Here is a 24754-nt window from a genome sequence, read left to right as displayed (position 1 = left end):
TTTCTGCAGGATGACCTCGCATCATTGATTTGATTTAATGGCATGGCAGATGACAGTAGTTAGTAGAATGGTATGAATTTTATATTTTTTATGTGTAAATTGGGGAAAATTAGACAGTGAAGCTCATCAGTAGCACCCACTATGCTGAGAAAAATTTCAAATCCGAAACTTGAAAGTAAATAATCTAGATGGTTAAAGAATGACTGTAATTTCAATGAAGAGAGGACAGAAAAGACTATAAATGAAGAATAGATTCAAAATAAGTGCCGAGGAAAATACATGAATAAATTTTTTTCTTTCTCCCTTACCATCCTCCTGCATAACTATGTGATATTTGTTGAAAACATACTTTTAGCGACTAGGTTAAGAAAACACATTAATTAGCAGCTAATTTTAAAATAGGCTTTACTCTGAATTCTACAGTTTAGGAAGTTTCGGATTAAGAGAGACTAAATTCAAGGAAGAGCTGGTTGTCCACTGAGGGGGGATAGCCATATTTTAGAAAAATAAGATCAAAGTCACACCAGAATATTGCCTATTTTATTGGATGAGTGCACATAACAAAACAGTAAAACTGGGCAGTCTCAGAACATTCTCATGTCTCCCTCATTGTTTTCTTTAATTATGTATCAATATCAGAATTTTATATATGAGGATTCTGAGGCTTAGATGGATTAAATGTCCATCCCAAAGGATTTCGGAGAAACTAAAAACAGTACACATTGTTCCTTGTTAGAAGTTCGTACTGAAACTTTATGGGAAGTAAAATGTTTAAAACAATTGCTGGCAGTAAAGTTTGGTGGTTGTCTAAACTTACGCTGGAGGATAGATGTTTATCTTCTAGTAATCGAGAAAGAAATTTTTGACTTGATGGCAGCTTCTACGTAACTCCAAATACTAAAAATGGAGGTGAAAAATTAGCCAGCGATCAGGGTATATTATTTCACCTAATGGCAAATGTGCATGTTGGAATTATCTAAGGACAGATGATCTACCTGATTTATTGGATATTTATTGTTAACATGGACTCAGTTTAAATTAATTTAGTTGATTCTCCACTTTATTTTACATTCCTCAGCTTGTCTAATTCTTTCGATATTGCCCTTATAAAAAATACTTACACTTTCATTTTCTATGAGTTCAATGTTTTGAAAGTTTTTCTTTAGTCAGAGAAAGGTCAACTCCTTCCTTGACTATAATTCCATCCCTTCAGTTTATTCATTAGATTAATTCTATTATTGTCAGTACCTGTGGCAATATTTAATTGATAGTTAACCATTAATTTCCTTAAGAATGTTGAATTCTTAATCCCTTAACTGTACTGGCTGGGACTGAGGTCTAATTGGAGCCAGAAGATACTGTGGTCAAATTGGAGGCAAACATGTTGGAAAATAATTTTAATTAATAGAAGTGCTAGTCTAAACCTTCATTTTCGTAACCGTAAAGGTGGATTTTCACAGTGATGTAGCAATATCATTTTTTGTGCTGTGTTGTAAGGAATTTGAAATATAGATTCAAATAGTTCCTACCACTGCTGTCCCCAGGATTCCTTGTCCCCTCTGCTTCCATCCAAAGGAGGCAGCAGTAGATGGTAAGAACCAGATCCAGTCTCTGCGAGCTCTTTGACTCAGGAAACTGACTCAGTTAATTTTGATCAAATTCTCTTCTGTTGTCTTCCTATTAACTGGCCTCCTTCTTATTTAACAATTCTCTTTAAATTAACTCACTTTTACATAAGTTTATTTAAAGGGAAGTTACATATTTTCATACAGCAGACATCAGTTGTGACTATAATTGTGACAATGTATTTTTAATGAATCAGACAAAACCAATATATTCTGTTTAGGTACCATGATCTGTGGATAATCTGCAGATAAAACCTATTGTCTTTTTCTTAAAATGGAGATTAGCAAGTCTTTTAGATATTAAAGACAAAATATGCCCATATCAAAACCTTCTTCCTCATGTAATCAGATATATTAAAACTGTACTAAAAATAGTGTTTTACTGCCATGTCTCTTTGTTAGCTAAAATCGTTTCAAGTATTACCGGTAAAACAGCTACATGGTTTGGGTAATGCTGGATTTGTTGATCTCTACATAGCTTTACAACAAAACGTTCTGTGTTTTTAAAAATCAATATCTGTGGTACCTGGATATGGCCTCCACACCTGATCTAGGAGAAAGGCAGAAGGCACTTTGGATCTCACATAAGTCCCACCAGCGGGGAGGACAGCACTTGGATGGAATTCACACTTATAGTACGTTGTTTTCAGTCCTACAAATTTCGTGTCTTAGAATCTTACATGAAATGATATATGCAAATTCATGGATCAGTCACTCATTCATTCAACAAACAATAGTTGAATGTTCACTGACCATAAAGGATGCTTTATTGTTGTTTTGTAACATCATCTTGTACTGACTTTCAGTGCCTGCATAATAAACATACAAATATGTAAAACATATAACAGGAACAGAATTCAAACATCATTTTGCAAGTCAAGCAGTTTTCTTTTTCCTTTACTTATGGCACCACTAATTATAACGAATGTTCAGTTTACCACAACAGTATTGACAACATTTAAATGGTAAACAGAAAAGATGCATACATTGTACAATTGCTTTTTCATGTCAGTCATTGGCAAGCATTCTAGCATTTGCAGTTACGTATTCCAGTTATTTGGCTTATATCATAAGATTTGTTCCCAGGTACATAAGTTTGTTTCTTTCCCTCGTGGAAAATAAAATCATCTGGCTAGCAAATAAATTGTCCCCTCAAGCAGTTCAAAATTCAGGCAAATATGCCATAAATTTATTTGTATGTCTCGCACATATTCATGCAGAGAACACAGGGAGGTAATCCACGTTGTGTTGGAGAAAGAAACATGGCATAAAATTAAAATTTTACTATGTATAAAAAATACAACTTTAAAATATCAATATAACACATACTCAGCAGTAAGTAAATAAATTTTTCTCTAATAGTTATAAAAGAATACTAATAGAATTTTCTTATTTAGGAAAGAGAAATATGTTAATCATTAAATTTAAAAACTAGAGAACACTGAATAGGATACGTATTTAATTCCATTAGTACACTAAAATATTTGGATTAAAATGAAAACTATAACGGACAGAAATTAGCTATAATTCACAAGAACAAATACAACCAGTATTAATAATTTATAAATTAGCTTCCATGATTTGTTGATGGTTTTTATATGATTGTAATTCCATTGTAAATGTTTTCATACAAATGCATGTTCTTTTTCTTTCAGATACTCAACTATTTATGCATAACAAGAATTAATGGACCATGGGGAAAATCAGAATATATACGAAAATTCATTCTCATGGGAGTTTCTTCTGACCAGAACACAGGCATTTTTGCTTTGCTCTTCTTATTCTGTTATGTTGCTCTGTTAGTGGAAACCTTCCAAGCCTTGTCTTTATTCGATGCAGCATCCTTTTAATATAAGCAATGTACTATTTCCTCAGCCAGTTATCCGCCATGGACATAGTAACTTCTGTTCTCCTGTTTGGGTCTTATGTAATTATATTATTTACCTTAAGAAATCACTCAGCAGAGAGAAGGTGCAAAGCCCACTCTACCTGTGGATCTTGTATCACTGTGGTTGTCTTATTTTTTGGGCCTTCAGTCTTTGTCTACCTCAGATTGCCTTAGCCTGAGGATAAAATATTTGCTCTCTTATCTACTATCATTGCTCCTGGGCTCAATCCCTTAATCTACACCCTGAGAAATACAGAGATGAAAAAGGCCATGAGAAATGCTTGTTGTCAAACAATATTTTCAGAAGAAAAACATAATTGAATTTTCCTCAACAAAATGCTAAAAACTTTATGCAGGAGTAAAAGTGGACTTGGAATCAGAGAGCTCTATTAGCTTTCAGAGTATTGAACCCAAATTGTTCACTTTGTAAATGTCAGAGATGATGAGCTGAAAAATTATGAGTAAAGTGACAACACCACAAATCCATAATACCTGTATATAAAAGATTCTGAGTTAAAGCAATAGTAGTTGTGTCAAATGGAGTGGTCAGTTGTGAAGTTAAAGAGAATTTTAATAATTATTCAATGGTAATCTTCAGGATTGGGGACAAGACAAATTGCTGACGCTCTCTGGCCACACAGAAAATTAAGAAAATGTAAGTTCATAAAAGAGATATTATTTTTCAGTATCAGTCTCTGGTGAATCAGTTATTATTGCCTCTCAACTCCATCTCATCCTTTCATTACCTACCACGTAGTAGTGGAGTTGTAGGGAGCATGCTGTGGAGCCAGTCTATAGAGGGCACTGAAGGTAAATTGCAGGAGGAAAAGTCTTTCCTCCTGGTTCTGGTGTTTTAGCTTTGGTTTCTTCTGGATCCTGCTCCACTTGCAAAAACATTCTACCTAAGTCTGCAATTCCTCAGTAAACTCACAGCTCCAGGGCAAACCTGGTGATCATCTCACTGAACTCTGCTGACCCTCCAGAAGCAGACATTTGCAGCCCAGCATTTGTGGTTCCCTGTCCACAACAAAACTTCCAAATCTCAATTAAATCTGAGTGCTCACCCCTCAGCATGTGCAAGCCTACATCCAAGAAAGTTCTTTTCTAGAGTCTTCCCTAAGAGTCCACTGCACAACCCAAGCCTCACACAGCTGTGCATTGAGCTGGTTTTCTGCACTCAACATGTGCATTGCCTGCCACCAGCCTGAGCCACCCTGCCCTCTAGCGGCAGCTCCTGCTTTCTCAGGGACCATGGCAGTTCTGGCTGGGGCTGCAACTGCAACTTCTCCAATAAGGTCTAAATCCCATCCTTATGGAGGTGTCTTCTCTTCCAAGTTCATTCCTTGTGTACTCTTCCTCAATCCTGGTTACTTTTAACACTTTTATTGAAGTGTAATTGACATAAAATCAATTGTGAATATTTAAAGTGTACAATTTGATAAATATTGACATGTGAATACAGCTGAGAAACTATCACCACAATGAAGATAGTGAGAGAATCCATCACTCTGAAAAATTTCCTCCTATTCATTATAATCCCCTCTCCTGTTCCATAACAGGCACCTTTTCTAAGGCAATTTTTGATGTGCTTTTTGTCTCTGTAGATTAGTTTGTGTTCTCTAGATTTTTACATAAATTTAATCATACAGTACATATTCTATGTTTCTTAGCTTCTTTCAACATAATTATTTTTAGATTAGTCCATGTAATTGCAAGCATCAATTATTTCATTCTAACTTCCTTTTTATTTCTTCTTGACCCATGAGGTTTTTTAGAAGTGTTATCAATTTCCAGATATATTTGGAAATACCATAGATTTATTTTTATTCTTTCTAATTTGATTCCATTGTGGTCAAAGAGCACACTTGGAAGACTAGAGGTCTTTTAAATTTACTGAGACTTGTTTGATGGCCCACAATATGATGTATCTTGGTAAATGTTTTGAGTATACTTGATAAGAATGTGTCTTCTGCTAGAGTTAGATGAAGTATTTTACAAAGACAACTAAGTGAAGCCAGTTCATAGTTTTGCTCAAGTCTGCTAAATCTTTGCTGATTCTCTGTCTACTTGATCCACTAATTATTGACAGATGAGTTCTGAACTATCCAACTATGTTGTGAATTTATCTATTTTTCCTTAAGATTCAATAAATCGTTGTTTCATGTATTTTGAAGCACTGTTATTAGGGGCATAAACATTTAGGTAGTCATGTCTCCTGATTTAGTTGGCCATTTATCATTACAACATGAAATTTTTTATCATTGATAATGTTATTTACTCTTAATTATTTTTGTCTAATAACTAAAAAGCTTCTCCATCTTTCTTTTCACTGATGTTAGCATTATTTATCTCTTTTATCCTTTTACGTCTAACCTATTTGTATCTTCATATATAAAATACATTTTCTATATCTAAAATATAGTTGTGTTTTCCTCTATCCCATCTGACAATCTCTGCCTTTTAATTTTCTGCTTAGACCATTTCCATTTAATATAATTGTTGATAAGTTTGGGTTTAAGTCTATCATCTTGCAGTGCTTTCTTGTTAATTTTATTTGTTCCCTTTTTTCTTTGTCTTCCTCCTCTTAGATCTATTTAGTATAATTCTGATTCCATTTTATTTTCTTTATTGGCTATCACTTTTTGTTTTGTTATTTTAGTGGTAGCTTTAGGGTTTATAGTATACAACTTAAGCTTATCACAGCTCCATGCAATATCGTACCACTTTATGGATAGTATAATAGTCCTACAATAATATACTTCCATTTCTCCCCTTTTTGCCTTCATGTCTTGTTATCATACATTTTATTTCTACCTAGGTTATAAACACCAAAATATATTATTTTTTTTGAAACCAGCTCTGTGATCTTGAGCAAGCGATTTAATCTCTAGAAGATTTTTTGTTTGTTTGTTTTTGAGTAATGGGGGAAATAATTCTCATGAAAATGTCCTTTTTTTCTTTTTGAGGAAGATTAGCCCTGAGCTAACATCTGCTGCCAATCCTCCTCTTTTTGCTGAGGAAGACTGGCCCTGAGCTAACATCCGTGCCCATCTTCCTCTACTTTATATGTGGGACACCTGCCCCAGCATGGCTTGAGAAGTGGTGCGTAGGTCTGCACCTGGGATCTGAACCAGCGAACCCTGGGCCACCAAGGCAGAACGTGTGAACATCACCACAGCGCCACTGGGCTGGCCCCTGAGAATGTCTTTCTGAAGAATTAAATTAGACAATTCATTTAAAATGCTTAATATAGTGACTGACATATTGTAATTAAAAAATGCTTATAAATATTATAATTATTTCACTGAGTGAATTGTTCTCATCCTCATCTAGATGGGATGTTATAAAATAGTGAATGCTAGAGGTCTTACATGGCTACATGGGATATACAGATTTTTTTGTTCAAGAAAGAATGCCAACTGAATTTCAGTGCAGATTTACTCTGAATCTATATACCTTGTAGCACTGCAACTACTCAAAGTAAAGTGTCAGGAAGTAGTGTAGAAGTGTATACATTTTTTTGGTTCCTGTCTTCATTACACTCTTCAATACTTTTCAACAAAAAACGTAGGTTCTTTTCCACTACCAATAGGAGTAGGGAATTTGTTCTAATTTTAATATATTTTGACAATTCTCTCTTTTCCTTTGCCTCTAACAATCCAAACATCCATTGCAGCAGTGACAGTTCATTGCTGTTTGGTGTGGCTACTGGTCCAGAAGAATAGCGGAGTGAAAAGTCATTGACTTAATTGTTAACTGATTTTTATGAATCTTGTGTTCCTTTTATTAATGACGCTTGTTGTGACTCTGGATATCTTTCTCTCTGATTTTCTTCACCTTCTCCTCCCCAGAAGTAGAGACCTCCTCCAGTGCAAGCCCAGTGCTCCTATGGTGTTACCCAAGTTTCCCTCCTATTCTCGAGAGGAGGAAATAAGCCAAAATGGACAGAATTTCTCAAGCTTCTCTGTCTGGCTAACACTACTGGCCTCTAGAGACACAATGCCCGGGGCATGGCTAACGCAAATGTGGAAAATCCATTTAAAGCCTGAACATTCCCAGAAGACTGAGGAATGAATACAACCTTGGACAACTGATTAGTGTTATTTGCTGAGAATCTTTTAAGAAATGCTTCTGGGAAAGTAATATCTTTAACTTTTGAAGTCAAATATTCTCATAATCTCCTCTCAGTTTATATTTGGCTCTTGCAGAGCAAATTTCTTTCAGGCATATGCATAAAAGAGACAACTCCTAGGGTATATATATGCATGCTCCTTTAGCAGATATTTCAAAACGTTCTTGTTTACTTTTAAGTATGAGCAGGTGTCAGCAAGTGAAATTAATATTTAAAATTCTAGATCACTTTCTTATGGAATGAATAATCACTTCTCTGTTAATCCAGAGTAGTCTTCAGTGATATTTAAATCTTCACTCACATTGTAAAACAGTGAGATTTTCCTTCCTGGAAATTCAAAGACATCAATACTTGAACATATTTTTAGAGAATTATCCTAGATTTGTCTCAGCTACTGCTTTATAGTTTTCATTTTATTTCAGATGTAAATCCTAGTGAAGGGTTCGCAAACTGTCAAAATGAGTAGAAGAAGTGTGTGACCCTGACGGTTTCCTGAGTAACTTAAAACTAACTTGAGGGCCATCCACGACTGATGTGCAGGTAATTGCCCTTATAATTCTTCTTTTAGGCTCACTTGGTCTATTTGATATTTCTTTTGTCATTTGAAGGCTATACATTCAGATGTGATAAAAATCCAAACAAAAGTAAAAAAAATCCAAAAAAAAAAAAAAATATTTTTGCAATATTTAGTTTCGATTTTATATTACAGAGTTTGCATTTTTGGATAATATGTTTAAAAATAATGAAATTTTTAAATTGTCAGTAATGTTTCAGCCTCCAATCTTCGAAGAAATTCTCATATTTCAAATAACCAATCCCTTAAAGTTTTCCACATTCATCAGAATCAGGTAAGTAAGTTTTCCTAAGGCACATGCTGATTACACCAATAGAAATGTGTATATACATAGCATATATAGGCCGTAGATGACCTATAGGAAAACGCAATTTTACAATGCTGACAGTGCCTCATAAGGAATGAACAGGACAGTCAAACAATATCATAAAAGGTGAAAAATGACTTTTTAACTTAATTTTGTTAGCATGAAAAAACAGACTACTTATTTAACATTAAGTGTTAAGAAATTCCCCCAGGTAACAAATGATATCACCAGATCGATTTTATTTTGACACCCAAACATTATCCATATTGGAGTTTGTTCTGATTCCCCTGCTAAAATCTATGCTGCACTTTTGTTCTTGTATATTTCACGAAATTTTATTGTGGGCGTATGTCTGTTTGCAGGACAATTTAACTAATTCTTAATCTCGTCAGTCAAAGAAAGAATATAAGGAAAAGATTATGATTGTTTTGTACCCTCCATATTCCCTGGGGATTTTGTTTCATAAACTCACGTATTTCTCATTGTTTCCCTGAACGATGTATCTATGTCCCGGTTATAGAAGTTAATACTCAAGCTTAGCTGGGTTCAATGTCTTATGCAAATGAGCAGAGCTTGTGTGAATGGAAAGAAACAAAATTGTCCTATTTATTCTTGTTAAAATTTCATTATAAACGGTAACTGAAAGTACAACGTATAAAATGTTGGGAATAAGATGTAGTGATTGTCTAAATTCATGCTGGATGATTGGTTATCATTGCCTCTAATCTGGAAGGGCTTTTAAGACTTGGATATCAGTTCCTATATAAAACTTAAATCTCAATGATTGAAAAAAGAATGTAGCCACACTTCACTTCATATTATTTCACCTGATAGCAAACATCTCAATATTGGAAACATCCAGGTGATCAATATTGTTTCTGTAGTACCACACGTTTACTGATGTATAGACAGTGCTTTGAATAAAAGTAGGTTTTTTCTCCACTTTATTTTTCTCTCCCCATCATTTCTAATTCTGCCTACATCGCCTTTGTAACATCAATTATTCTTTTACATAATAGTGTCTTCTTTTCTTCATTTATGTTTTTAATACCTTGAAGTTTTCCCAAAAAATGTCATTTATTTCCCTCACTACAGTTTCTTTCTCCTAGAGTTGGTCACACTGTCATTATTAGTGTTTCCAAGAGTAATGATATCTAATTTCCATAGGTATACGAATTGGAATGTTAACAGCTGTAGTGGTCAAATTCAGAGCCTGGTGTAGCGAAACAACATCAAAGCAGAGATATGCTACATCACTCATTTATTCTTATAACTATTGTGATATATCTCATAGTGATCTAGGTGTCTGTCATCTTTCATGAGATGAAAATCGTGATAATTCCTCCACTGCTGTCTTCTCTGATACATGCCGTTTTCCTGTGGGAGGCAGCACTAAACATGATAAGAATTAGGAGATCTAGTTTAAAAACTCTGCCATTCAGCGGTTCTTTATTTTGGGAAATTCACTTAGTTTCTCTCAATCTACTTCTTCTACACTAAAAAGAATATGATTGGATTAGATGAGTATTTAATTCCTGTCACTCTAATAACTAGACATTTGTTATTTAACAATTCTTTTAAAAATCACCTTTGTTTTGTGTACATTTATTTAAAGGAACACACTATATTCTTTTCGTAAACGAGCTATTATTTGCAACTGTAACTTTGACAATATATTTAAAGATATAAGAAAAAGTTATTAAATTTTATGGAGGTGCTATAACTTGTACAAAACTTTGAGGATAAGACCTGTTGTCTTCATGTTAAAAAGGAGGACCAAAATGTCTTAAGCAATATTGACATAATATGATTAAGTTAAAACTTTCCCCGCTTACTGTAGTCAAAGATAGTGAGCTAAAATTGAAAAGAGAATTAGTCCCTCAATTTACTGCAGAATGTGCTTTAAAACCATGTGTGTTTACCAGCTAAATAATCTTAAATATCACTAGTAATACAGCTACAGAATTTGGAAAATGCTGAACTTGTTAATGTATACATATTGTTGCATCAAAAATTATGTATAATTAATAATGCTTGTTTGTCGGGCCAGGATATGGCTGCCACATCTCATAAAGGAGTAGGATAGACAACACCTGGACACCAGCTAATTCCTCATGAATGAGGGGAATAGAACTTGGAAGTTTGTGCTCTCTGCAGTACATTTTCCCATTGCCTTTGTGTTTTGTAAGTCCTACCCAAATCAAACAGAACATAATATATGCAAATCCATGAATAAACTATCAACAGATAAGAGCTGAGTACTTCCTGACCACAATGTTTGCCTTAGAGTTACATTGCATGACATCATTTTTATTGCTATTTATTCCAACAGAGCACATAAATTGTGCAGAGTTCAAATATCTTATGCATTTTGATTAGTGTATTTTCTTTATGTGCTCCATTAACTGTAATGACCATAGAGTTTACCTTAAAACATTCTTTACAATAAAAATTAAATGAAATATCAATAGTTTTTCTAACTTTTTCAAAATGTCAGTCTGGAAAAAAAATCCAATTTTTGCTGTATTTTTAACTATTTTTAGTCATGCGACTTGACAGCAAGATTGATTTCACAAATTCAATATTCAGTACTCATCCCACCACACCCTTGTATTTCCAGAAACATTAGTTACAATCCTAATTGCTCATCTTATAATTTAGGCAATTTTTTAAAATGTGTCTGAATTCCTTGATCATATGTCTACAGACAGTCAGGAGGGTGTTCCATATCATGCTGAGGGAAGGGAACAATATCTAAAATGAAAAATCTGTTATGAATAAAGAAGATAATTGAAAATTGCAAGTAAAGTAAATTTCCTTCATTAAATTACATTAGTATCCGTGTTATCTAAATGTTACAAATAACAGTAGTATAACTTCTCTGGAAAATAGTAATTTTTAAATCATTATATTTTCAAAATGTAATAAATTGTATTTCTAGTATTATCAATATAACAAGATACTTGAAAAAATAAGAAAACTATTAGAGAAATCAGCTATGATTTCTAAGAAAATATACGATAATATAATTGACTTACAAATTAACTTCTGTGATTTGTTGAATTAGCGTCCATGGTTTGTTAGTGGTTTTTATATGATTGCAATTATATTGTAAATGTTTTAATTCAAATTTACATTTTTTTCAGATACTCAATTAGTTTTGCATAGTATACACTAGATGGAAAGTCAGAGGAACATTTCAGAATTTATTCTTTTGGGACTTTCCTGTAACCAGAACATACAGATATTTTGCTTTGTATTCTTCTTACTTTGTTATGTTGCCATCTTGGAGGGAAACCTTCTGATTCTTACCTCTGTTCGATGCAGTGCCCTTTTTCACCAGCCAATGTATTATTTCCTCAGCCATTTATCCTTTATGGACATCTGCTATACCTCCTGTGTGACACCCAAACTGATCAGAGACTTGCCTCTTGGAAGAAAATCCATCTCCTACAGTAATTGCATGTTGCAGATCTTTTCCATACACTTCTTTGGCATCATTGAGGTCTTCATCCTCATAGTCATGGCCTTTGATCGTTGTGTTGCCATCTGCAAACCTCTCCATTACATGATTATCATGAACAGGACAAGGTGCAATCTCCTAGTCTTGGCTGCTTGGACTGGTGGAGCCATTCATTCATTTTCTCAGTTTTCTATGACAATTCATTTGCCCTTCTGTGGCCCCAATGAAATAGATCACTACTATTGTGATATTTTTCCTTTGCTGAAAGTTGCCTGTACCGATACATACATCACTGGTGTCCTTGTGGTTGCCAATTCAGGAATGGTTGCCTTAGTAACCTTTGTTCTCTTGTTTGGGTCTTATGTCATTATATTATTCACCTTAAGAAATCAGTCAGCAGAGGGAAGATGCAAAGCGCTGTCTACCTGTGGGTCTCATATCACTGTGGTTGTCTTATTTTTTGGGCCTTCTATCTTGCCTACCTCAGACCCCCTACTACTTACCCTGAGGACAAAATATTTGCTCTATTTTACACCATCATTGCTCCTATGTTCAATCCATTAATCTATACCCTGAGAAATGCAGAGATGAAAAAGGCCATGAGAAGGGTTTGGTGTGAAAAGATATTTTCAGAAGAAAAACATAATTGACTTTTCCTACTCAATTATTCAGGAATAGAAGTGGACTTGGAATCAGAGAGCTCTGTTAGCTTTCAGATCATTGAACTCAAATTATTCACATTATAAATGTCAGAGATGAGCTGAAGGATTATGAATAAAGTGACAGTTTCACTGTGGCACTGAGATTGAGTAGTGGCATATGCGTATTAAAAATATTCTAGACTAAAGGAATGGTGACTATGTCATATAGAGTAGGTGATTCTGAGGCTGATTGAGAATTTTAATAACCACTTGTGTTTAAAATTTATACATGGAGACTAGGCAATTTTTTGGCATTCTGTACGAAGTAGAAATGAAGTAGATTAAACGTGGTTTTCAAAAATTAAAAACAGAATATTTTTCTATTATTGAGCTTTATTTCCCAATAGGATATTCAAGTAAATCTTAAATGCTGGCCCTGTGAAATAAATTGTGCAATGAAAAACTTCATAGAAATCATTTGGTTTAAGGTGTGAAGGAAAAGGAGTGGTCGGACCTGTTTCCTTGGAGCTTCAGCACCCTGTCCCCATCTGCCTGAAAGTGTCATAGGCAGGGACAAAGGGACTGGTGACAGTTTATTTTTCTGTTACTGTGTTTATTACATCACAGATTCTCAAAATATGGAAAGACAGGATGAGAAAATTAATAGGTCTCATCCTTTTCTAGTAGTTCAATTAGTTGAGTGACTACAAGACTACATATAGGAAGAAACTGTACATATCAGCTTGTGTTGACAGGTAGATATGAAAAATGAATTCAATCTCCAACCTAGTGGACAGGGAATAGGGCCAAGTGATATTCTTTAAAAAATAAATTTTCCTTTTGCGTAATACTTTTTGTATATATTTTCTTTCCTCAAGGTGAGAGAAAAATAACAAAAACAAAAACACAACTATTGGTGATATTAAAAAACATACTACTGGGACTGGCCCAGTGGCATAGCACTTAAGTTTGCAAACTCTGCTTTGGCGGCCAGGGTTCACTGGTTTGGATCCCTGGCATGGACCTATGCACTACTTAGCAAGCCATGCTGTGGCAGGCATCCGACATATAAAATAGAGGAAGAAGGGCACAGATGTTAGCTCAGGGCCAATCTTCCTCAGTAAAAAGAGGGGGATTGGCAGAAGATGTTAACTCAGGGCTAATCTTCCTCAAAAAAAAAATACTATTCTGGATAAATCAATTTATTTGTAGGTATTGTGAAGAGTAGATTTCTGAGAAAGATTTCCCAAGGGAATCAGAAAAAATGTAAGAAAATATTTTGGTATCATCAATAGGATGCAAATAAACAGGATTTCCATTAAAAAAAAAGACCGTCATAAGAAGGTGGGTAATAGCGTAATAGTAACAACAGAGTTATTTGAAAAACCTGAAGATTATTTGAGAACTTAAAATTCAATCGATTTTCACAAAGATTATTAAAACATTGATATAAAATGAAGGGGAAGGGAACTTAGAGAAAGTATATGGAAGGCAAATTGCAGCACATTTAAGTGAGAGAAGAATTACATAAATTGCAATTGGGACAAGTTACTAACACAGTATTATAAAATTTATTTCAGTAAAGACTTTTTAAAAGCTTTTGGTGAAAAAGAATACATAAGTAATACATATAATCAAGCCAAACAAATATGAAGGTATCCTTTACTTTCCTGCATAAATGAAAGACAATGAGACTAGGAATAATGTTTATCATTCTCAACCTTTTTCTCTCAAAACCTGTAGACATTGTACATTGCTGTTTCGGTATTAGAGAAGTAGTTTAATCTGGCATAATCTTCATTTCTTTATTAGTAATTTGTCCAATTTGTGATTTATATAACAGAGCCTCGAGCATGTCTGCAAAGACAGAGAAAAGGAAGCCCAGAGAGGATATCATGAAAGGTCTTCAGCATTAAGAGTAGAAATAATTGTGAAAACATGATCTAGATTGTAGGAGATATCTCAAAGAGAAATGTCATTAATGTCTTAAAGCAGGTTTCAATAGGGTGATGTAGGTCAAAGGGTACAAATTTTCAGTTTTAAGAAGAATTGAGTTCTGAAGATCTAGTGTACAGCATGGTGACTATAGTTAACAATATGGTTTTGTATATTTGAAAGTTTCTGAGAGCAGATCTTAAGCATTCTCACCACAAACACACACACAAAAAGTTAAATATGTGGAGTGATGGATGTGTTAATTATCTGGATCTTGGTAATCACGCTACAGTGCTACAATGTATATGTGTATCAAATTATCACATTGTAGACTTTAAATAAATGTAATTATAGTTGTCCATTATTCCTCAATAAAGTTAAAAGAAAAAAACAGGTGCCTTTAGGAGTGTATGAAATGGACTGGACAAAAGTAAAATAGCTAGATTTGCTTTTGAGTTAATTCTTTGGAGGAAAATCAAATTTCACATTACCCTGGGGAGCTTAGGTGCCTTGGATATGGTTTTTAGGGCTTTCTTACATATTTTTCACATACTTAAATTATAAAAGGTAATACAAAAGAATTTTGCAAATGATAGAGAGAGAGAACTACAATGGAAATATCCCTCTAATGACCACATGAATCAAGAAGTGGAACTCTGTCATCATCTCCAAAGTCAACGATATGTCCCTTCCTGTCCTTACTCTTTCCCTTCCCCTAGAATTTGCTATTCTCCTGGCTTTTGTTGGTAATCTCCTCCTTGCCTTGAAGCCTTAGGAAATGTATATATCTTATCTGTTACAGAATTTTCTCATGGGTAAAATAATGATGCTCATAGTGCCCATCTCACTGTGTCCTTGTGAAGATTAAATGAGAACACTTAGTGTTTGATACACAGTAAATCCTCAATAAGCATTTGCTATTATTTATTCTGCTCACAAAGCACAGTTGAAGTCAGCTCCAATCTTTGGTTACAGATGTGAAAAAAGAAACATAGGAAATAAAGACATATGGAAATGATGTAAAGATTTGGGGGAAAATTAACACATATTCAACTGCAAATTTTTTAAAATTATTTTTTGGAAAGTGTTTAAATCTATACAAAATAGTACTAAGTTATATTAGTTCAAAATTGTTCTGGAAATCTACCTAACTAATACTTGGAAATAATTTAAATTTACTCTATTTCTCTAGGAGAATACAATAAAGATAATTTTTGAGGAGAGATGAAGACCATTAGCTACGATAAGGTCCAGAACTATTCTTTCCTCCTCAGTCAGTTTATAGAGATTACAGAAAGGATAAGTCCCTCAATCAAAAGCCACTCAGATTTGTTGTATCTCAAAACTCTTTGAATAAAGTGCAGGGGAACTCAGTCACTGGGGCCCAGGAGGAATGTCTAATGATTGAGAATTCTAAAGTACATGCAAAATTTATTATGGTTTGCATACTATTTATAATCCAGAGACTATCTTAGCTGAGGTGGGTCTGATAATTTAAATCTAAAGGAAGAGCTTAATATTTGGGAAGGTAAATCCAAACAACTTGGAAGGAAGAGTCAATAGTCTAGAATAAAAGAAATGCAGTTTTAGAATGTGTACTCTATTAAGTATTCAATTAATCATGTGAGCCTGGACATCTCTAGGAATAATTTTAGCTATGAAAGTATAGATTGTGATTTGACTTGTTTGGATATTAAAATTATTCCACTTGAATTTAAAGTGTTGCTCTGGGCGTAGGACCTGTCATTGTTTGTGTGAACACTGCTTGAGTGACAGGTGTCGGTAGTCTTTTAAATGATACAAAAATCTTTTTCTATAAATGGCTAATGAACTATGCTGAGTGAAATGTGAATTCAAGAAGTTGAAGTGAAATACTCTGAACAGTAGGTGAATGACTAGCATTTCAATGAGGAAGAAGAGAAAACACTGAAACGAAGAAATAGAAATGGATTCACAACAACTGAAGTGGAAGAGCATGTGTGGTAAATTATTTTTCCTCCTTTCCCATTATCCTGCCTGGATGTGTAAGATCATCTGGTTATATTTTTGTCTCCATTATAGATAACAGATTGACTGCCATTTGTAGTTAAATACAGTAGATACAGGCATCTTCTCTGAATTTTATAATTTGTTTTGAGATTTGGTCAGCAATAAAATCAAGGAATTGCCCATTGAGAGTGTGATATTTCATCCAAAAGAGGCAGTCAGACAGTGACAGGAAAATGATGCTTAGCTGGATAGCAAGTTCCAAATAGAAAGAAAACATTATTAGATTTTTTGGTAGAAAGTTGACTATCAATTAAGAAAATAAGTGATTCACAGGTTACCAAGAAAGTGAGAAAACCCAAATGGAAAGGACAAATAAGTTCCCTGCAGTAACCACTACCTTAATCCCTGTTTCTGTCTCATGAAAAAAATAAAGTTGGCCCAAGAATTAACATAACCAAAGATCCTGGGTGGGTCACTTAAAAGTCAAATGGAGGTATGTCAAATCTTTCCTCTCTGATACCTTATCTCTATTGACTTCTTTGCCTGCCCATGTTGCATGTGATGGTTGTGATGGTAACAATACCAATTTTGAACTATTTTATTTATATTCTGTTTCCTTTATTTATTCATTTGTTTAACTTTTTAAATGTCCATGCATTGTCCTGAGATCTCTACCGCTGCGAGATGTGATCCTTCCAGTCAAACTATTTGTTGGGACTATTTTTTTAGATGCCTTTTTTTGTGAGGAAGATTGGTCCTGAACTAATGTCTGTTACCAATGTTCCTTCTTTTTTTTGTTTTCTCCCCAAAGTCCCAGTACATAGCTGTATATCCTAGTTGTAGGGCATTCTAGTTCTTCTATATAGGATGCTGCCACAGCACGGCTTGATGAGTGGTGTGTAGGTCCACGCCCAGGATCCGCACTGGTGAACCCTAGGCCAGCAGAACAGAGCTTGTGATCTTAACAGCTTATCCATGGGATCAGCCCCCAAATGTTGTTTTAAATCGTTAAAGTTATTTATTTTAATCATTCAACAAACATTTACTGATTATTAGTTAAATGAATGGTAACTTGTATTTAACAAGGATAGGACAAATATAAAAATAATTGGAAATACTTTCTTGCTGAGTCACACCATATACTGGATGGCTCATTCACTTTATTTAGTTAATTCTCACAACATCATTGGGAGATAGATGTATTCATCAGGATTGTATGTATCCATCAGTGAGATGATGGTCTGAGAAAAAAAAAAAGTACATGCCAAAAATCACACAGATCAAAGAAAGTGTCTAGAATTCAGAATTAAATTTGCACAAGCACTTTTTAAGATTTCAAGACAATGAAAGACAAGTCTCTGTGTCTTTGAGAAATTTAGGATCATGAAAATTAAACATATATAGAGTTTACTTTTGCATAGATTAAAAATTGAAATATCAAGGTCACTGAGATCCTCTGTTTTAATATAATATTATCAAATATTTATTGAGTATACCATATATATCAGGAATTGAGCTAACTTTGTAATATTTTGTGAAGTATATTGCTAAGTGAGTGTATCTTGTTTTAAATCTTGACTCTGCTGCTTATTAGGTTCACAATAAGCCCAAAAGAGGAAACTGAATCATAGAGAAATTAAATGAGTAATAATGTTAATTATTACATCACTTTATTAAGTAAATATCAATAGCATTTACTTCTTAGACTTATTGTGAAGATTGAAAAAGATTGTACCTATAACGTGTTAAGAAGAACATTAGGCCCATAGGAATGCTCAAATTGTAAGCTAATAAAAAGAATGATTAGACCTGTTGATTGTCAATGTATTTATGTAATGTAGTGAGGTCATATGCTTATTCATAGCAAAGCCAGTATATAAACCCAAGGAATTTCACTTTATTTAAGTTTAAGATTTTTCAAAACTTTGCTTTTAACAATGGTAGAAAGCCCAAAGGTTATGCAAAATCTTAACTGAAATTAATGATAGTGGATTTATCATTTTGTAGCTGGGGACCCTAGACCAAATGAATACTAGTTCCTAAAGTGAGTGAAGAGCTATTCTAGAGAATGAATTAGGCTCTTTTTTTCCCTAGCCATTTTTCTTACACAGGGACTCTTTGTGGCTGTGGTAGCAGTGTTCATGTTTGAGGGCATGAGGAGATTTAGTGCATTTTATTCGTGTATGTGAGTATAACTTTCTTACTCTTTATAAATGGGCTACATATGTAGGAGAGAGCAACAGGTTGAGTTTGTAGATTTTGTTTACTGCCTATAGTTTTATAGATTTAGAGAATTTGTCTCAATTTATTATCTCATTTTGTCATCTGCATATCAAAATATTCTGAAATGGTTCAAGGACAATAACTTTGGAGTTTATCTGGTTTTGCATTAAATAATTAGGTAATTGTGAAAAAGTGGAGTTTTTAACACTACATTTGTTCTGTTGCTTTGATGCGGCATCTTTTATCTGTGAACTCAGGCTGTAGACTTAGAAAATTCTGGTTTCAAGTTCTGGTTTGCTAAACACTAGTTAAGTGTTCTACATACACTTATAGAAGCCTCAACTAATTTTTGCCTCTCTAAGGTATTATTACTCTTGTATGTGCATCAAACTGAACTTAAACTGTGTTCATTTGCATAGCCCTTTCCTTTTTTCAAAGTTCTTCATTTATTTTTAAATTTGAAACTCAAACTCTCTGCCTTATTTAGGGAAGCAATCATTTTTCTACATTTTAGATGAAGAAAAGTGTGAAAGGAAGTGAAGTTAGGAATTTACACTTAAAATTGATGGCTGATTCAAGAATAGAAACTAGAGATCTTCTACTACTCTAAAATTGAAAAGCTAGAAATATAGGTGGTAGTTTATACGTGGTAAACTACAAATGTATGGGAAAGTTGAAATAAAAAGAGAAGATTACTGAGAAGGAAAATTAAGCATTATTTGTGGCCTTGAGTATGGAAAAAATTGGAGATTCAAATAAATATTTAGTTAAATTGATTAAAAAACCAGACCACATTTAATAAGCAGGAAAATTAATTTTCTGTCAAAAGAAGATAGAATGATTGGCTTTGCCTGACTTTTCTAACAACCTTAATTTCCTCAGAGGCTTATGTATAACCCAAAACTTTCACGTCTAGTTTGGGGAGAGGAAAAACAACTTAAATGATTTCTTATCTCAATGCACATGATTAAAATAATGGTTTTATTTATGTCCATTCAAATAAACAAGTGATTACTTTGAGTTGACCAAATCAGTATTTTAAATATTATTTTTAAAATAATTTTTTATTTATTTATAGGTAAGGAAATATTTTCATTATATAATTAGAGGCATAAAATCTTTACTTTTCCATGGTTTCCCTACAAGCTAATTCTAAATCTTAAAATTGTACCATAAAAATAAATCTCTTTGTTTGAAAGCTCCATTGCAAAGGAATTTTTTATTTGGAAAGTGACACAATGAACTTAGTCTGTAAAAGAGAGTGATGAAGACAGAATTTAAAAATTACTTGATGAGAAAATGTAGCTACAAGATTAGGGCAGAAGACACATCAAAAATTTCAAAGAAAATTTCAAGTGTAAATGATGCATTTCAAGGTCAAAATTTGTAGTAAAGACAACTGGACCATGTGGTTATCAGCTCTATATATCTTTTTTCATTATCATTGAAACTCAACCTAAATTAGCAGAAGCTAAGATCAACCTCAACTGAATTGCCTATATTTTCGTATATCAAATCCTCTTTTAATATAATTGCTAAATGATGAAGAGATTCAAACTACTCTTATTCATTTCATACATTTTCTAGACCCTTTTAATTAAAACTGTTTCTATTTAGAACTAGGGGATTTGCCTAGTAGATCTCAGTTATTTTCCTGCTCAAAATGATTTTATGACTAAAATTTCATTTTCTACACGGGAGTCATATTTACTAGACTTTATTATTGACAAATTTAGGTTACTGATTTGGCAACACTAACACTAAGAAAATAAAATCAGCAATTAATACCTCTATGGTTAATAAAGCAAAGACGACTTATTGATTTGAGTTTCACAACTATTTTGTGACCAAGTCCAAGAAGATTTCTTCATTTTTCAAATGAGATAACTTAAATTTAAAGAAATCAAGAGGTGGGTACTCAAATTCACACATTGGTATAATTAGTAATAGCACTGCGTCCCAAATGTTTGTCTTCATATAAACCTTTTTCCACAAGCTTCCTATAAAATTTTTCAGAATTATGCAGTGTCAAGATTCTTTATGGATTTGGACAAAAGACATAAATTAGGCAAATATAGAACAGAAATACATCCTGTAATTCAAATCACTGAGAATAAATTGATTTGCAAACCATAACATACTGAGTCAAGAGCAAAACTGTGAAGATAAGACTGCCTTCTGTTCCACTTTTTTAGTTTTAACTAATGCTTTATTCTGTGGTTCATTTAAGTACATGATGTTTATTGATGTGCCTATAGAAATCAACACACCTCTGTTATAAAATGTCAGGATTTTACTGTCACAAATCACTAAGAAAAAGATAAACAAGCTATCAAAAATTGTTCAAACCAACTGCAAGGGCCTCTTACAGAGAGTTTTTAGCTTTCACTTTTTAAATATATACATATCATTATATAAATCTTTAATTTTATTTTCTATTTCATTCTAGAATTATTTTGAGGTAACATATATTCCACTAGTGACCACTGTTAAGCTTTACATTTGCTTCTATATCATTAAACAGAAACTTTTATGACTCACAACTGCATCTTTAACAAATTTCAATTTGTAAGGATCCAGAGTAATATCCTTTCCAAGGACTTAGTTGTATGGTCCTTTAGAATTGAAAAATATTTAGCAACTATTAATAGTTTTTAGACTTTTTTTAATTGATTGATTGAATGCATTCATTTTTATTAATGTCAACATTGAACATAATGTCCTGAAGGACTGATTTATGGAAATCAGCATGAAACTAATCTGAAAAAAATTATTAAATATCAGATTTTTATTTTCTGAAACACTGGGATCATGTCCATTAAACACAGATTGATGATGTTAGTTATCATCAATTTTCCCCATGAACATTTTGGATATTGACTTCTGCATTATGTCTTTTCGGGGGACTGTTAGGCATTTTTACCCCACTGGACCATGGAAAATAGGAATAGTGTCATTGTGTCTATTCTCTTGGGACTACCTCGAAAGAAGAACACTGAGGTCCTCAGCTTTATATTATTTTATTTTGCTACATTGCTGTTGGATGGGAATTTACTCACAATGATTTATATCACATGCAGTCAGCTAACTGACCAACCCTTGTATTTCTTCCTTAATTAACTCTCACTCTCCAACCTTTGCTATACATCACAGTGAGCCCCAAACTAATGACTGATTTATTGGCAGAAAGGACAATCATTCCCTGTAATAACTGCATGATACAGCTCTTTATCCTTCACTTCCTTGGAGGCATTGAGACCTTTATCCTCACAGGGATGGCCTATGACCACTACCTGGCGATCTGCAAGCCCTGCACTACAGGATAATCATAAGCAGACAGAGGTGTAATATGATCGTCATAGCTTGCTGTACGCGGGGATTTATATGCTCTGCCACTCAGTTTCTTCTCACCATCATCTTACTGTTCCTTGGCCCCAATGAAATAGATCACCACTTCTGTGATGTGTATCCTTTGCTGAAATTGGCTTGCATTAATACCTGCAAAATTGGCCTCTTGGTAATTGTTAATTCAGTTCTGATTGCTTTGATAACTTTTGTGATTTTGATGGTGTCTTATTTTTTGGTATTATACACCATCTGTGCTTACCCTGCAGAGAGCCGCACCAAAGCTCTTTCCACTTGCAGTTCCCACATCATGGTTGTGGTCCTGTTCTTGGTGCCTGTTCTCTTCTTTTACGTTAGACCAGTCACAACTTTCACTGAAGACAAAGTATTTGCTCTTTTCTACACTTTCATTGTTCCCAAGTTCAACCCTCTGATCTACAGGTTGAGAAACCTGGAGATGAAGAATGCCTTCAGGAAAATGTAGTATTGTTTTTGGAACAATTGTTTTTGAAAGAGAAGTAAGTTGTACAAAAATCATCTCAGAATTTCACCTTAGGGCTAAACCTGAGCCCTAGAATTAATATGGAATAATATACAAAGAGTATACAGTGATTGCAAAAGCCAGCCACAGGTCAGAGCTCAGAACCTTTAGAATTTTCTCAGACTTCTCCTGGTTGGGCAATTTTAGCTTATTTTTTCACGTTCATTCATTTTTCCTCTATTCTCTTCACACCTGTCTCAAGGCCTCCTTAATTTGACATTTTATTTTGAATGTGTACTGAAGTATTTCCTCCCCTCCTCTCGATTTCCAGTCTCAACTGACAATAAATAATAGGAAACCATACGGTAGAGGAGAATTATAGTCAGATTTTACTCCCAGTATCTCAGAGGAGAGCATTTAAGGTTGACTTTTGAGCTGAGGATAATAGGTAAATGAGTGGAATATTTAACTGCTTTGGCTAACCAGCATTCATAAACACTCTTCTATATTGAATTTGAACATCTTTTTCATGTATAGCTTTCTGAGAAACCACCAAACCCTATTCTGCAGTGGCTGTACCAGTTTGCATTCCCTCCAGCGCTATAGAAGGATTCCAAATTTTAGACATTCTGGCCAATATTTATTTCCCATTATTATTATTATTATCATTATCATTATTGTTATTATTGCCATCCTAATGAGCATGAAGTGGTTTCTCATTGTGGTATGAACTGCATTTCCCTAATGAATAATGAGCGTGAGATTCACTTAATGTGCTTGCTGACTATTTGTATATCTTCTTTGGAGAAATGTCTATTCATATCTTTTAAAAATTTTTTAATTGAGTTGTTTTTCTTTTTTTGGTTGAGCTATAACAGTTCTTTATATAGTCTGAATATTAATCACCTATCAGATCATGATTCATAAATGTTTTCAACAATTCCGTAGATTGTCTTTTCACTTTCTTGTAATGTCCTTTGACACACAAAGGCTTTTAATTTTCGTGGAGTTCACTTTACCTATTTTTTTCTTTTACTATTCATGCCTTTATTTTATTTAAGAATCCATTGCCAAATCCAAGATCATGAAGACTTAATCCTGTGTTTTCTTCTCAGATTTTTACTGTTTTGGCTTTAGTATTTAGGCCATGGATCCATTTTGTGTTCATTATTTATGCAGTGTGATAAAAGGATACAACTTCATTCTTTTGTATGTGGAAATACAATTGTCCCAGCAACATTTGTCAAAGAGAATAGTATTTCCTTACTGAATTCACCCTCTACCCTTGTTAAAGATGAATAGGTCATAGATGTTTAGAATTATTTCCAGCCTCAACTTTCTGCTGTACTGGTCCATATATCTAACCTTATGTCATAGCACACTGTTTTGATTACTGTAGCTTTGTAGTAAGTTTTGAACTTAAGGAGTGTGAGTCCTCAAACTTTGATGTTTTTCAAGTTTGCTTTAGTTATTTGGGACTCCTTGCAATTTCACATGCAATTGATGGTAAATTTTCCTATATACAGAAAAAAAAAGTTGGAATTTTGATAGAGATTGCTTTCTAACTGTAGATCAGTGGCTAGTATTGCCATTGTAACAATATTAAGCCTTCCAGTTCTTGAACAGTGGGTATCTTTCCATTTATTTAAGTATTTCTTATTTTTTCAGCAATGTTTTATAGTTTTCAGTGTATAAGTCCTTCACCTCCTTCGTGAAATTTATCCCTGTAATTTTACTTTTTTAGTTGCAACTGTAAATGTAATGGCTTTCTTACCTTTTTGGATTGTTTGCTGCTGGTGAAAAAAACATAATTGATTTTTTTCTTTCTTTTCTATATATATTTTATATATATATTTATGATACGTATGTTTTTTCTTTTTTGGTGAGGAAGATTGGCTCCGAGTAACATGTGTTGCCAATCTTCCTCTATTTGCTTGAGGAAGAGTGGCCCTGATCTAACCTCTGTGCCAATCTTTCTTGATTTTTTGTATGTGGGTCGCTGCCACAGCACGGCTTGACAAGTGGTATGAGTCCATGCCCAGGATCCAAATCCATGATCCTGGGCCCCCAAAGTGGAGCACACTGAGCTCCAGCACTATACCACCAGGCCCGCCCCACAACAGATTTTTGCATGTTGATCTTGTGTTTTCC

General features: G+C 33.8%; 1 long non-coding RNA gene and 2 pseudogenes across 1 annotated transcript; all 3 read left to right on the top strand.

The window, feature by feature from the left end:
• On the top strand, positions 1-5679 carry LOC138916632 (uncharacterized). Its single transcript, XR_011423930.1, has 2 exons — positions 1-2260; positions 3281-5679. It is a non-coding gene; the product is annotated as an uncharacterized lncRNA (long non-coding RNA).
• A 5796-nt stretch (positions 5680-11475) lies between these two features.
• LOC138916631 (olfactory receptor 4P4-like) lies at positions 11476-13703 on the top strand (annotated as a pseudogene).
• A 6795-nt stretch (positions 13704-20498) lies between these two features.
• LOC138916398 (olfactory receptor 4P4-like) lies at positions 20499-24397 on the top strand (annotated as a pseudogene).
• Positions 24398-24754: the final 357 nt, after the last annotated feature.

Source organism: Equus caballus, chromosome 12 (assembly GCF_041296265.1).
Source record: "Equus caballus isolate H_3958 breed thoroughbred chromosome 12, TB-T2T, whole genome shotgun sequence".
In the NCBI taxonomy this organism is placed as follows: Eukaryota; Metazoa; Chordata; class Mammalia; order Perissodactyla; family Equidae; genus Equus; species Equus caballus.
This window is presented reverse-complemented; position numbering and strand designations above follow the sequence as displayed.